Raw genomic sequence first — 13,686 nt, forward strand, 5'->3', positions numbered from 1 at the left:
CGTGCACACACACACACAAACACTGAGTTTTCTGGTGTAAAGTGACTGTGTAGATTTGACCTGCTAACAGTGTAACACAATGCTAATACAATAATCAGGTTGGGTTCAGAGGGACGTTTATTGCACCGTATTACTTCAGTTAGAAATTCATACTTCTCAGTAGCACCTGCTGCTAAATTATTTTTGTGATAATTGTGTTGCTAGAATACAGTATTCTAGCAATAGTTTTAAACTAAACATTAATCTGATACATAGGTACATAGGAGTAATGATTAGAGTACATGGTACAGTGCTGTTCTATAAATGAACAGCATAAATGCGCATTAGCCATAGCTGAAGTTTGCATATCCTTGTGGGCATGAGATCATTTTTCAAGTGTCTTTTCATAGCAGTGACATCTAACATGCTTTTTCCTAAAACTCTTGGTTAAAGTTCAGTGGTGAACTTCTTTGTGGCCATCATGGTGTACATGCTCCTCCTCTTCCACCTCATCTTCCTCATACTCCTCTGCATCTTCAGCCATGGCATCCTGGTACTGCTGGTACTCAGAGACCAGGTCATTCATGTTGCTCTCTGCCTCAGTGAACTCCATCTCATCCATCCCTTCCCCTGTATACCAGTGCAGGAAAGCTTTTCCGCGGAACATGGCGGTGAACTGGTCAGAGATACGACAAAACAGCTCCTGGATGGCCGTGCTGTTTCCGATAAAGGTGGCGGCCATCTTAAGTCCACGTGGTGGGATGTCACACACGGCTTTTTTCACGTTGTTGGGGGATCCACTCCACAAAGTAGCTGCTGTTCCTGTTCTGCACACTTAGCATCTGCTCATCCTCTTCCTTCATGGACATGCGACCGCGGGTCACATGCTGCCATCATGTTCTTGGCATCAAACAGCTGCTCCGTTAGTTCAGGAACAGTGAGTGCGTGGTACTGCTGACTCCCCCTGCTGGTCAGTGGGGCAAATCCAGGCATGAAGAAGTGCAAGCGAGGGAGGGGAACCATGTTGACTGCGAGTTTACGAAGGTCTGCATTAAAGTTTTTCTCAATTGCTAAGACACATTTCTTGGAAGCTGCTCTCCTTTTCTCTAAACTGTGAACACAAAACCCAATTCTCAAGCTACATTCACAAAACCTCAGACTCTTCTTGCAAAACCAAACTTTCACCTCAAAACAGTTGAATCTGCGCTCAAAACTGAACTATGTTGTCAAATCGTGCCCAGAGTCAATCAAAATTAAAATCACTACGGAACAGTCACTGACCACTACGTAGAAAAATAGAAAACACAATGCTCAGGACATGAAGCTGGAGAAATAAATGTTTATTGTTCACTGTAGGATAAATGCATGTTGCAAAACAAAAAAAACCTGTGCATTTAGCACTTGTACAAAAAGACAAAAAAGAAATCTTGTGCATTTACACGTAGCACTTGTAAAAACAAACAGAAATCTTATGAGTTTGCCACTTGTGTACAGTAAGCCCATGTAAAAATAAAGTACAAAAATATACAAATAAGTGCATTACTCAGCCACAGCATCATGTCTCCATACTGGGTCATGCCACAGGGCTTCATCCACATCACAGGCCACATTTTGTCTGGCCAGGCAACGGGGGAAAAAACCCTGGCATGCTGTATCCAGGCTTGGCATGCCTTCACACCTATGTCACCACAGGCAAGTCCCATGGCTTGCAGGAGATGTACCCTGGTGTAAGGTTGGCATTCATATACCTTCCACTGCCATGAGGAGAAGAATTCCTCAATGGGGTTTAGGAAAGGGGAGTACGGTGAAAGGCAAAGATTGATAAAACCTTAGTTCATATTGAACCACTCTCTAACCTGGAGGGCTCTGTGAAAACTCACATTGTCCCAAACAACAACATAGATGGGATGTTCATCCTGCTGCCCTACAGAGCATCTCGCGTGTGATTGAGGAAAATGAGGAGCTGGTGAGTGTTGTAGGGCCCCAGGTTGGCATGATGGTGGACAACCCCATGATTGCTGATGGCAGCACATAATGTGACATTGCCACCACGCTGCCCAGGAACACCAACAAGCCCGATGGCCAATCACATTACGGCCTCTCCTTCTCCTTTTGGTGAGATTAAACCCAGCTTCATCCATGTACATGTATCCATGGGGTCTTTCCATTGCATCCAGTTGAAAAACCCTCTGTAGCAATAGATATAGTTTTGTAAGTGAGGCCACTACAGTAAATCACTACTTAGAGTAATCAACATTGAATGTGTCTGGATATATGCCAACCTGTACATACTGGAATCTTTGCTCTTTGACTCTGTCTGAGTTGCGATCAAAGGGCACTCTGTATAGCTGTTTCATTCGCAGTCTGTTGCGCTTGAGGACACGATCAACAGTAGAGAGGCTGACACTGATAATACCCTAAAAATTTACATGGTCCTCAATGATCTTCTGCTGAATTTCACTCAGTTTAATGGCATTGTTCTCATGGACCATATCAACAATTAGGGTCTCTTGGTGTGACAATAGGGTTTAGTGTTTTAGCAATTGAGAAAAACTGTAAGCTGCCCAGGAAAGCGGAGACACGTTGTAATGCCACTCATGGTAGCAGAAACCAGGTGGTTGAGAACACCATAGGTAGGTGTGGTCAGCTTTAATGTGTGGAAGCAGATGTCATACAGTGCTTCGTTGTTGATGCTGAAGGTCTGATCTGTATTTTCCACAAGCTGGTGGATGGACAGTGTTGCATTGTATGGTTCCACCACTGTGTCTGACACTTTGGGTGATGGTGTGACACTGAAGGTGTTCATGATGCGGTCAGGATACTCTTCACGGATCTTGCTAATGAGCAGCGTGCACAGCGTGCACAGTTGTTCCCAGCATCACTTTGACCTGGAAAACCGTAAACACATAACCATACTCTACTCTGGTGACCCGATTCATCACACTTTGTGACCTCACTTCCTGTGACAAAGCTTCCTGTGTTTGACTTGTTTGCCGCGAGTTACGTGTTTGTATCTCTCTCGGCGTCTTTCAAACAAACTTTGCTATCTATCCATCCGTTTTTCCTCTTTTAATAATCCTTAATTGTTTTTGTCTTCCTGACTTGTGCCTGTAGTTAGTTAACTCGACTATAACTAGTGTTGTTTATATTTATTTTCTCTCACTCACATCTCTGTATAATAAATCTGTTTGTGATTATAAGCACTATGCCGGTTGTTTGTCTGCATTCGAGCACAGATGAGGACTCGTTCGAGTTGCAAACGGTGGCATTGGAGATGGAGGCATTGGAGAAACAGATTCGCGAGCTTCATGCAAAGCATGACCGGCTGCGAGAGCGGAAAGCGGCGCTGGAAACATCCCGGGCGGACGCGCACTCATCCCAGGTAAACTCCCGGGTTGAACCTAACGCTCCCAGCACATCAACTCCGCGTGCTTCTCTGCCCAGGCCCAGCGCACCTACAACTCCGGCACCGGTGCAACATGGACCCTGGATGCGGCCGCGGCGGAAGAGACAAGCCAAGCCCTGATCGAGGACGTCTCCACCTCCACCACCGGCCTTCGAGATCTCGACCGAGAACCGCTTTGTCCCCCTCCGCGAGACGGAACGCGACACTGTTATTCTCGGAGATTCCATCGTCCGGCATGTCCGCGCTACCCGAGCTAAAGGTAAGGTGCACACTCGCTGTTTTCCTGGTGCTCGTGTTCTGGATGTCGCTGCGCAGGTACCCGCGATCCTGAACGAGAACTTCGGAGCGAGATTCTCCATGCCGGAGCAAACGACACCAGGCTGCGGCAAACGGAGATCTTAAAGAGGGACTTCAGGATCCTGGTGGAGACGGTACGCAGCACATCACCCACAACGAGGATCATAGTGTCAGGACCTCTTCCCACTTACCAGCGAGGGGCTGAGAAGTTTAGTAGACTTTTAGCTCTAAATGAATGGTTACAGTCATGGTGTCGAGAACATAAACTTCTCTTTGTTAATAACTGGAACTGTTTCTGGGAGCGTCCGAGGTTCTTCCGCCCTGATGGCCTGCACCCCAGCAGAGTTGGAGCAGCAGTGCTATCAGATAACATCTCTAGGATACTTCACACCATCTGACTGGTAAGACATCAAGAAATCTTCAACTATAAGAACACGCATACTACAGACCAAATAGTTACAAGTTCACACACAGCCCAGTTTATAGAAACCGTATCTATTCCTCGGGTAGTAAAACCAAGAATTACATACACAAGATCCAGAAATAATCTTATTGCAGTTAAAACTGAAAAATGCCAGATAAACAAACACAACAAAGTTCTAAAGTTCGGTCTTTTAAACATTAGATCACTTGCACCCAAAGCACTGATTGTAAATGAGATGATCACAGATAATAATCTCTCAGCACTCTGTCTCACTGAGACCTGGATTAAACCAGGTGATTATATGGGTCTAAACGAGTCTACACCGTCAGGATATGTTTATAAGCATGAGCCCCGTCAGACTGGTCGAGGGGGGGGTGTAGGAACCATTTATAGTGCTTCTCTTAATGTTAGTCAGAGATTAGGATTCAGCTTTAAATCATTCGAAGTGCTCGTTCTTAAAGTTGCACTTTCAGACATGCACAGAAAACTCGCTCTGGTCACCGTGTACAGACCCCCAGGACCCTACGCTGATTTTCTTCATGAGTTTGCTTGTTTTCTCTCAGACCTCTTGATCAGCTTTGATAAAGTGCTGCTTGTAGGAGATTTTAATATTCATGTAGATGATGTAAACGATGCTCTAGGATTATCATTTGTCGATTTACTAAACTCTTTTGGAGTTAAACAAAACGTCACCAGACCAACCCACCGTTTTAACCACACACTAGACTTAATAATATCCTACGGAGCAGACGTCACTGATATAAATATTTTACCTCAGAATGATGACATCACAGACCATTATCTCCTACTGTACACACTACCGGTAGAGCAGATTAACCGTGTTTCACCACGGTATCGACTTGGTAGGACTATTATTCCAACCACTAAGGACAGATTCATAAATAACCTGCCTGATTTATCTCAGTTTCACATTAAACCCATAACTGCTGATCATCTTGATGAGATGGCAAACAACATAGACCTTATCCTCACTAGCACTTTAGACACTGTTGCCCCCATCCGGTTAAAAAAGGTCCGAGAACAAGCACCTGCACCTTGGTATAATAGTCATACGCATGCCCTAAAGAGAACAGCACGTAATCTGGAGAGAAAATGGAGGAAAACTAAATTGGAGGTATTTAGAATTGCGTATAAAGACAGTATGCTTAGCTACAGACAAGCGCTAAAAGCTGCTAGAGCTAAACACCTGAGCAAACTCATAGAAAATAACAAAAACAATCCCAGGTTCCTTTTCAGTACAGTCGCTAAATTAACAACAAATCAGGGATCTGAAAAATGTGTTCCATCACAGTTTAGTAGTGAAGACTTTATGAATTTCTTCACTGAAAAAATAGATAACATTAGAAAAACAATTGTGGCAGTTCAACCTCTGACAGCATCTCCCGACACAATCGTACCTACAACCCCACAAATACACTGTTTTACATGTATAGGACAGGAAGAGCTGTATGATGCTATTATGAAAGCTAAATCAACAACATGTCAGTTAGATCCAATTCCCACTAAATTACTGAAGGAAGTGTTATATACAGCTGGTGAGCCTCTTCTCAATATTATTAACTCCTCACTATCGTTAGGTCATGTCCCTAAATCCCTCAAGTTAGCAGTTATTAAGCCCCTCATTAAAAAACCTAATCTGGATCCAAACACGCTATCGAATTACAGACCAATTTCAAATCTCCCATTTATGTCTAAGATTTTAGAAAAGATTGTCGCTGCCCAGTTCTGTTCCTACTTACAAGAGAACAATATCTTTGAAGAGTTTCAGTCAGGTTTTAGGCCCCATCATAGCACAGAAACTGCTCTAGTTAAAATCACTAATGACCTGTTTTTAACTTCAGACCAAGGCTACATCTCCCTATTAGTATTACTAGATCTTAGTGCTGCGTTCGACACTATAGATCATGATCTTCTCCTCGATCGCTTACAGAATTACATCGGTATTCAGGGACAGGCATTAAGCTGGTTTAAATCCTACCTGTCCAATCGTTACCATTTCGTAGATTTAAATGGAGAGCTATCCAGGATAATGCTAGTAAATTATGGCGTGCCACAAGGGTCAGTTCTAGGACCCCTGCTTTTCACAATATACATGCTTCCGTTAGGAAATATTATTAGAAGGCATGGAATTAGCTTCCATTGTTATGCTGATGATACCCAGCTATATATTTCATCCAAACCAGGCGATACAGCTCAATTAGCTCGCATAACTGAGTTTGTTGAAGAAATAAGAGATTGGATGACCCATAACTTTCTGCTATTAAATTCTGATAAAACGGAGATTTTGCTCATCGGCCCAAAAAATAGTACACAGAAGCTCCAGCATCTCAGCCTGCATTTAGACGGTTGTTCTGTAACTACTAGTTCAACGGTAAAAGACCTGGGAGTTATTTTAGACAGCAACTTATCTTTTAAAAATCACATCAATCAAGTTATGACCTCTAGAATAGACTACTGTAATGCATTACTAGGTGGAGGTCCTGCATCATTAATAAACAAGCTTCAGTTAGTTCAGAATGCGGCAGCAAGAGTTCTTACTAGGTCAAGAAAATACGATCATATAACCCCAATCTTATCGTCCCTACATTGGCTTCCTATTAAGTTTCGAATAGACTACAAACTACTGCTACTCACTTATAAAGCACTAAATGGTTTGGCTCCCATGTATCTATCCAGTCTTTTAACACGCTACAATCCGTCACGGTCCCTGAGATCTCAAAACTCTGGGCTTCTAGTAGTTCCTAGAATAGCAAAGTCCACTAAAGGCGGTAGAGCATTTTCACATTTAGCTCCTAAACTCTGGAATAGTCTTCCTGACAGTGTTCGGGGTTCAGATACACTCTCCCAGTTTAAGTGTAGATTAAAAACATATCTTTTTAGCAAAGCCTACACATAACACACATCACACACATCACATCACAACCTTGTGCTCCAGAATATATGATCACATGCACATTATCAACTTGTGCTGTTAATATCATGAACAGCAGCTACGCTAATTCCTTTCCACTGCTTCTCTTTCCCTCCCCATCCCGAGGCATCCTGAGGTTTGGCCAGCTCCAGTCACGTCCCACCTCGTGAAGATTATGGACCTATGGATGATCATGGAGAAGTAGATGGCGAGTGTTTAAAGGCCCTGGCATGGAGAAGCTGATGCTGGATCTATGATGATCACAAATTGTTCTGTATTGTTGAAAGATTTATGATCAAACTCTTGATGTCACCCATATGAGGATTGGTTCCCCTTTGAGTCTGGTTCCTCTCAAGGTTTCTTCCTCATATCATCTAAGGGAGTTTTTCCTTGCCACTGTCGCCACGGCTGCTCATCAGAGACAAACGCACACCATTCACCTTCACTGTTGTTTTCTGTAAAGCTGCTTTGAGACAATGTCTGTTGTGAAAAGCTCTATAGAAATAAACTTGACTACTCTTCTTATTATTCTATTTTCCAGGTCTGGATGAAGTGGGAAGATCCACGGTTGGGAAAAGGGGAGGGAGAGAGAGAGAGAGAGAGAGAGAGAGAGAGAGAGAGAGAGAGAGAGAAGAGGGTGACAGGAAGAGAAGGATATGGATTATTAAGTTAGCTAATGTTGCATTAAATATCAGGAATAATTTGATGCAAACATTGTCCTCATGTCTGCATTCATGGCCCTCTTTTCACTGAAATTCCTGTCCCTAATTCAGCTTTTGGTGTTTATCTATAATCCAGTAGGCAGTGTGTTTGCACATCTGTTTCTGTCCCATATGTCAGAATCAGAATCAGGTTTATTGGCCCAAGTGTTTTGACACACGTGACTCTTAAAAAGTACAGACATAAATAACATTATACATTTAGCTTATACTATTCAAGACAAAACAGGCAATACAGTCCTACACAATATTTGAAATTGTATATAAATTATACATCGATCAGCCATAACATTATGAGCACCTGCCTAACATTGTGTTGGTCCCTTTTGCTGCTAAAACAGTTCTGATCTATTGATCATCAACAGCATGAACTTTTTCAGCAGTTTCAGCTACAGGAGCTTGTCTGTTGGATCGGACCAGCCTTCACTCCTCACGTGCATCAACTGTTCCCCAGCGGTTCACCACTGTTCTCTCCTTTAGCACTTTTGATAGATTCTGACCACTGCAGACCAGGAACATCCCACAAGAGCTGCAGTTTTGGAGATGCTCTGACCCAGACGTCTAAACGTCACAATTTATCAAACTCGCTCAAATCCTTACGCTCGCCAATTTTTTCTACTTTTAACATCAACTATGAGGACAAAATGTTCACCTGCTGCCTAATAAATAAATCCACCCACTAACAGGTGCCATGACGAAGATCATCAGTGTTCTTCACTTCACCACTCAGAGTGTTATAATGTTATGTCTGATCAGTGTACAGTAAAAAAAAAAAATGCTCGTAGTTCCATTTGCTCGTATGTTCGAACAAATTTTCCCTATAAGAATGAATGTAAAAGTGATTTAATCCGTTCCGAAACCTCATTCGATCGCTTATTTCTGCACTTAAAAAGTATTTGTAGCCAATTATAACAAACAAATACACCACAAATTACTGTATTGACATAAAGAAATACAATATTAATAATAAGATAATAAAATACTGTAATAAAAATAAAGATAAATGAATAAAAAAACAGTACCGTGGAGTAAACATAATTTAACACTTACCCATGTGATAGTGGTTGATTGCGAGTGTGAGATGGTGGTGGATGGTGAGGAAGGACGTTTTTGGAAGGAGAATCTCCTTCTCTTGACCTTCTCTTTATTCTTTACTATGGTGCTTACGGTGGAGCTCGACACCCCATACTGCTGACACAGGTCACGAGTACGCACACCACGCTCATACTTTTCCACTATTTCCTTCTTGGTTTCAATGGTAATTCTATTTACTTTCTTTTAAACTCTTCCATTAGCACAACGACAGTCCAATATCAAACCTCCTCTTTATTTCCAAGATTCTAGAAAAGGTTGTAGCACAGCAGTTCTGCTCACATCTACTGAGGAACAACATTTATGAAATGTATCAGTCAGGATTTCGGCCTCATCATAGCACAGAGACGGCGCTAGTTAAGGTGGTAAATGACTGTTATTGGCCTCTGATTAGGGTTTCGTCTCTTTACTTGTTTTGCTCGACCTCAGTGCAGCTTTTCACACCATTGATCATAATCTCCTGCTTGCTGGACTTAAGAAGGTTGTTGGAATAAAGGGAACGGCTCTCTCTTGGCTCAGGTCTTATTTGACTGATCGCTATCAGTTTGTTGATGTAAATAGTGAGTTCCCCACACTCTCTTAGGTAAAGTTTGGTGTTCCACAAGGATCTGTCTTAGGCCCACTGCTTTTCTCTTTATATCTGCTGCCTCTGGGTGAAAATATACATATATATGGTATTTGCTTCCATTGCTATGCTGATGATACACAGCTGTATATTTCAGCAAAGCCAGATGAGAGAGATCAGCTTAACAATGTTGAGGAGTGTGTAAAGGACATTAGACAGTGGATGCTTGTTGGAGTAAGTGCAGAAATAAGCTTCAGTTAGTTCAGAATGCAGCAGCAAGAGTCCTCACTAGATCTAGAAAATATGACCACATCACCCCTGTATTAATCATCTACACTGCTCCCAATTACATCTCACACTGATTATAAAATACCACTACTGACGTATAAAGCACTTAACGCCCTCACGCCCCAGTATCTGAGTGAACTTCTGTACCAGGATGATCCTCCACGCCTACTTAGATCAAAAGGTGCAGGATATTTTTTGGTACCTCAAATAATGAAGACTCCAGCAGGGGGCAGATATTTCCCCTATAAACCCCACAGTTATGGAACAACCTTCCAATCAGTGTTCGGGACTCAGACACAGTCTCAGTGTTCAAGTTGAGGGTGAACACATTTATTTAGTGGAGTCTTTAATCAGTAGGTGTTTGTGAGGTAAAGGAGCAGATCTGGAGGGATCATGGATATGGAGTGTTTGGTAAACTGGGATATTTGGATGCTGTCATCTCCTCACTCTCACACGTTCACTCAGGTTTGTTGATGGTGGTGTGGTGGGTCGTCTCTTATCCCAGAGATCCTCATGTCTGTGTTACCTTCTGCGTCTCCCTTTTAGTTCTGCTGCTACAGTGAATCTCACCAGAGTCCAAACTGCACAGTGACATTAACTTTCATACAACAATAAGGAGACTTAATAATCCATATCCTTCTCTTCCTGTCACCCTCTCTCTCTCTCTCTCTCTCTCTCTCTCTCTCTCTCTCTCTCGGTCAAGTTAAACATGCTCCTGAGGTTCCAGTGACCACTGTTCCTGCCCCTCCCCCCTTTGTGGATCTTCCCACTTCGTCCAGGTCTGCCTCTGGATAGTGTTCTCTTCGTCTGGAGGCCACTCTGTGCAGCTTGGAACGGTTTCTCACCAACACCTTGGGTGGTTCCATGAAATTCCGGAGTAAGAACGGGAGCTTTAAAGATGGATTGGACTGTAGTTAATGTCAACAGTCTGCTACACTGACTCAGGACTACTTTTCATTTTTGATCATAATCACTGTACCCCGCAACATCGTATATCTGCTATAAATAGACATTCGGTGCAACCCAAATGAGGATGGGTTCCCTCTTGAGTCTTGTTCCTCTCAAGGTTTCTTCCTTATGCCATCTCTGGGAGTTTTTCCTTCACCACAGTCTCCACCAGCTTGTTCATCAGGGACAAACTTACTTATAAACAACATATTCACTTTTAATCACCACATTATCTTTGTAAAGCTGCTTTGAGACAATGTTTATTGTTAAAAGCGCTATACAAATAAAAATTAATTAAATTGATTTGAATGTTTCAAACAGACCAACATTGTTCCTGTCCCGAAAAAACCCCAGCCGCCTGCCTCAATGACTACCGCCCTGTAGCACTGACCTTAGTAGTGATGAAGTGCTTTGAGAGACTGGTCAGAGACTTCATCACTGTATCACTACCAGACACACTGGATCCTCTACAGTTTGCGTACCGTTAGAACCGTTTTACTGAGGACGCCATTGCTCATCTCCTTTACACAACGATGAGCCACCTGGGCTACAGAAAAGGAAATTATACAAATATGTTGTTTGTGAACTACAGTTTAGCATTTAACACAATAATTCCCTCCACACTCACCTCTAAGTTGTAGGTCCTGGAACTCAGCCTGCCACTGTGTCAATGGATCTCTAACTTCCTGACAGACAGACAGACCACAAGCCGTACGGTTGGGAAAACACACCTCATCCACCCTCACCCTCAGCACTGGAACTCCCCAGGGTTGTGTTTTGAGCCCCCTGCTGTATTTACTGTACACATACGACTGTGTGGCCATTTCCAACTCCACCACCATCATCAAGTTTGCTGATGACACTGTTGTGGTGGGTCTGATCTCCAACAACGATGAGACGGCCTAACAAGACTAAGGAGTTGATAGTGGACTTCAGCACGAAGCAGGGGCGGCCATACCAACTGCTAAACATCAACGGGACCCCAGTGGAGATAGTGGACAGTTTCCTGTACCTAGGTGTTCACATCACACAGGACCTGTCTTGGTCCTATCACACCAACACCCTGGTGAAGAAGGCCGGCAGCGTCTGTACCATCTGAGACACTTAAGGGACTTTAAACTACCCTCTCAGGTGCTAAAGACTTTCTACACCTGCACCATTGAGAGCGTTCTGATAGGTAGCATCACTTCCTGGTTCGGGAACAGCACCATGCAGGACAGGCGAGCCCTGCAGAGGGTGGTGCGTTCAGCTGAACGTACCATCCACACCAAACTCCCTAACCTGCAGGACATCTACAGCACGCAGTGCAGGACCAGGGCCAGGAAGATTGTGAAGGACCTCAGCCATCCCAACAATGGACTCTTTTCTTTGTTGCGTTCAGGCAGGGGTCTCCAATCTTTTCCAGAAAGGGCCAGTGTGGGTGCAGGTTTTCATTCCAACCAATCAATGGTCACACCTGATAGTCACTGAAAATGAAGATCATTAGATTTGAACAGGTAGAATTTGGTGTGGACTTGCTTGGTTGGAATAAAAACCTGCACCCACACTGGCCCTTTCTGGAAAAGATTGGAGACCCCCGCTCTAAAGCCTAAACATCTTTAGTGTTGGACATGAGGATGGTTCTCTTTTGAGCAGGGGTCTCCAATCCTTCCCAGAAAGGGCCATCAATTTGCAGATTTCATCACAAATTTAGCTACTTCTTAAGGGTGGAGATATATGCTGATCAGCAGGACTAAGAGATTTTCCAGAACTCAGAAGATTCTTCTTCCATGCTATTTGAAATACTGTTCATTTTGTTGGACTCCATATACGTTCTAATTTTCGAGTGGTCTGTTTTAAGGTGTGTGTGTGTATAACAGGTACAGAAAGTGTTCTGTAAAAAACATGTGTATGGATGGATGGATGGATGTTATAATTCTCACAAAATGGTTCTTAATATATCTGGTGTACCTGCCTGAATGAGCACCTTTCCCCTTTAATTGCTGTGATGTCATGAGCCTACATAATTTCCTGTTTTGTCTCCTCCTCTTCCTCTTGGCATTGTTAATGCATGGAAGAGGTGGGTTATTTTTGGCTCCTGCTAATCTTAATCAATCTTTATTTTAATTGTTGTTTTTATATATATTTCTTTATTGCAAATGATGTGTGTTATGTTGTTTTACTTACCTGTGTGGCTATTTTTGTCATTTTGCCAAGTTAAATTGTATTTGTGTCTTTGGCTTGTATGTGGAGATGAGGGCATGGTAATTAAATTTACATCACATTTTGTTTTTATAGAGCAAAATAAGGGTGAATGTGCTCAGAGGCTGCTTTTATTTGTTTTACACCAGATAAAGGCCAGTGAAACCGCCGCCTGTTGTCCCGTGTCTGTCTCTACTACACTACACAACGCAGTAAAGTGAATTCATAACTGGTGACGCGAGCCACCGTTTACACGTGGTGCCGTGAGTTGCTGCTTCAACAGACGACAGTGTGCTGTGATGTGAGAGTGTTTGGCTGATCGCGGAGACCGCAGCTCATTTCATCCAGTCCGATCTCGTCATCAGTGTTCTATCTTCTGTTGCTCATATCACAGACGGTAAACGTTGAACGGTTACCTTTTACGAGGTATGATTAAAAACTTTTTTTTTTATTTTTATTAATGACCATCGCCGTATGGGCTTTGTGTAATAAAAAAAAAAAAAAAACTTTTTTTTTTTTTGCATTGCTACAAGCACATCAATGACAGTGTTTCTGTGATCGTCACATATAGATTTACATTTTTAATTTTTTCCCTTCTCTGTGCAACGCTGTATTGAACTTTTTTTTTTTGCACAGCTGCACACTCGAATGACTGAGTTGTGATCGTGATCATACTTTGTTTTCCTCTGAACTGTTTTGAGAGTCTAAATGAGTATTTCTGCAAACTACACTTATTATATTAAGTGATTTCAGTGTTTTTACTTCCATTTTCTGAAACTGTTTTTTTACAATTCTCTAATTTTTCTATTCAAACTTAGTCATGTTTGAGGACACTGTTAGTCAGGATAATTATAG

General features: G+C 42.6%; 1 pseudogene across 1 annotated transcript; it reads right to left on the reverse strand.

Annotated features, from left to right (window-relative positions):
• Positions 1–384: 384 nt before the first annotated feature.
• On the reverse strand, positions 385–2,848 carry LOC310726616 (tubulin beta-2A chain pseudogene; annotated as a pseudogene). The gene is made up of 2 exons: positions 2,534–2,848; positions 385–1,029 (listed from the first exon to the last, which is right to left on the reverse strand). The product of its transcript is annotated as a tubulin beta-2A chain pseudogene (transcript).
• Between the last annotated feature and the right edge of the window lie 10,838 nt (positions 2,849–13,686).

This window comes from Silurus aristotelis (assembly GCF_946808225.1).
Source record: "Silurus aristotelis genome assembly, chromosome: 5".
Taxonomy (NCBI): domain Eukaryota; kingdom Metazoa; phylum Chordata; class Actinopteri; order Siluriformes; family Siluridae; genus Silurus; species Silurus aristotelis.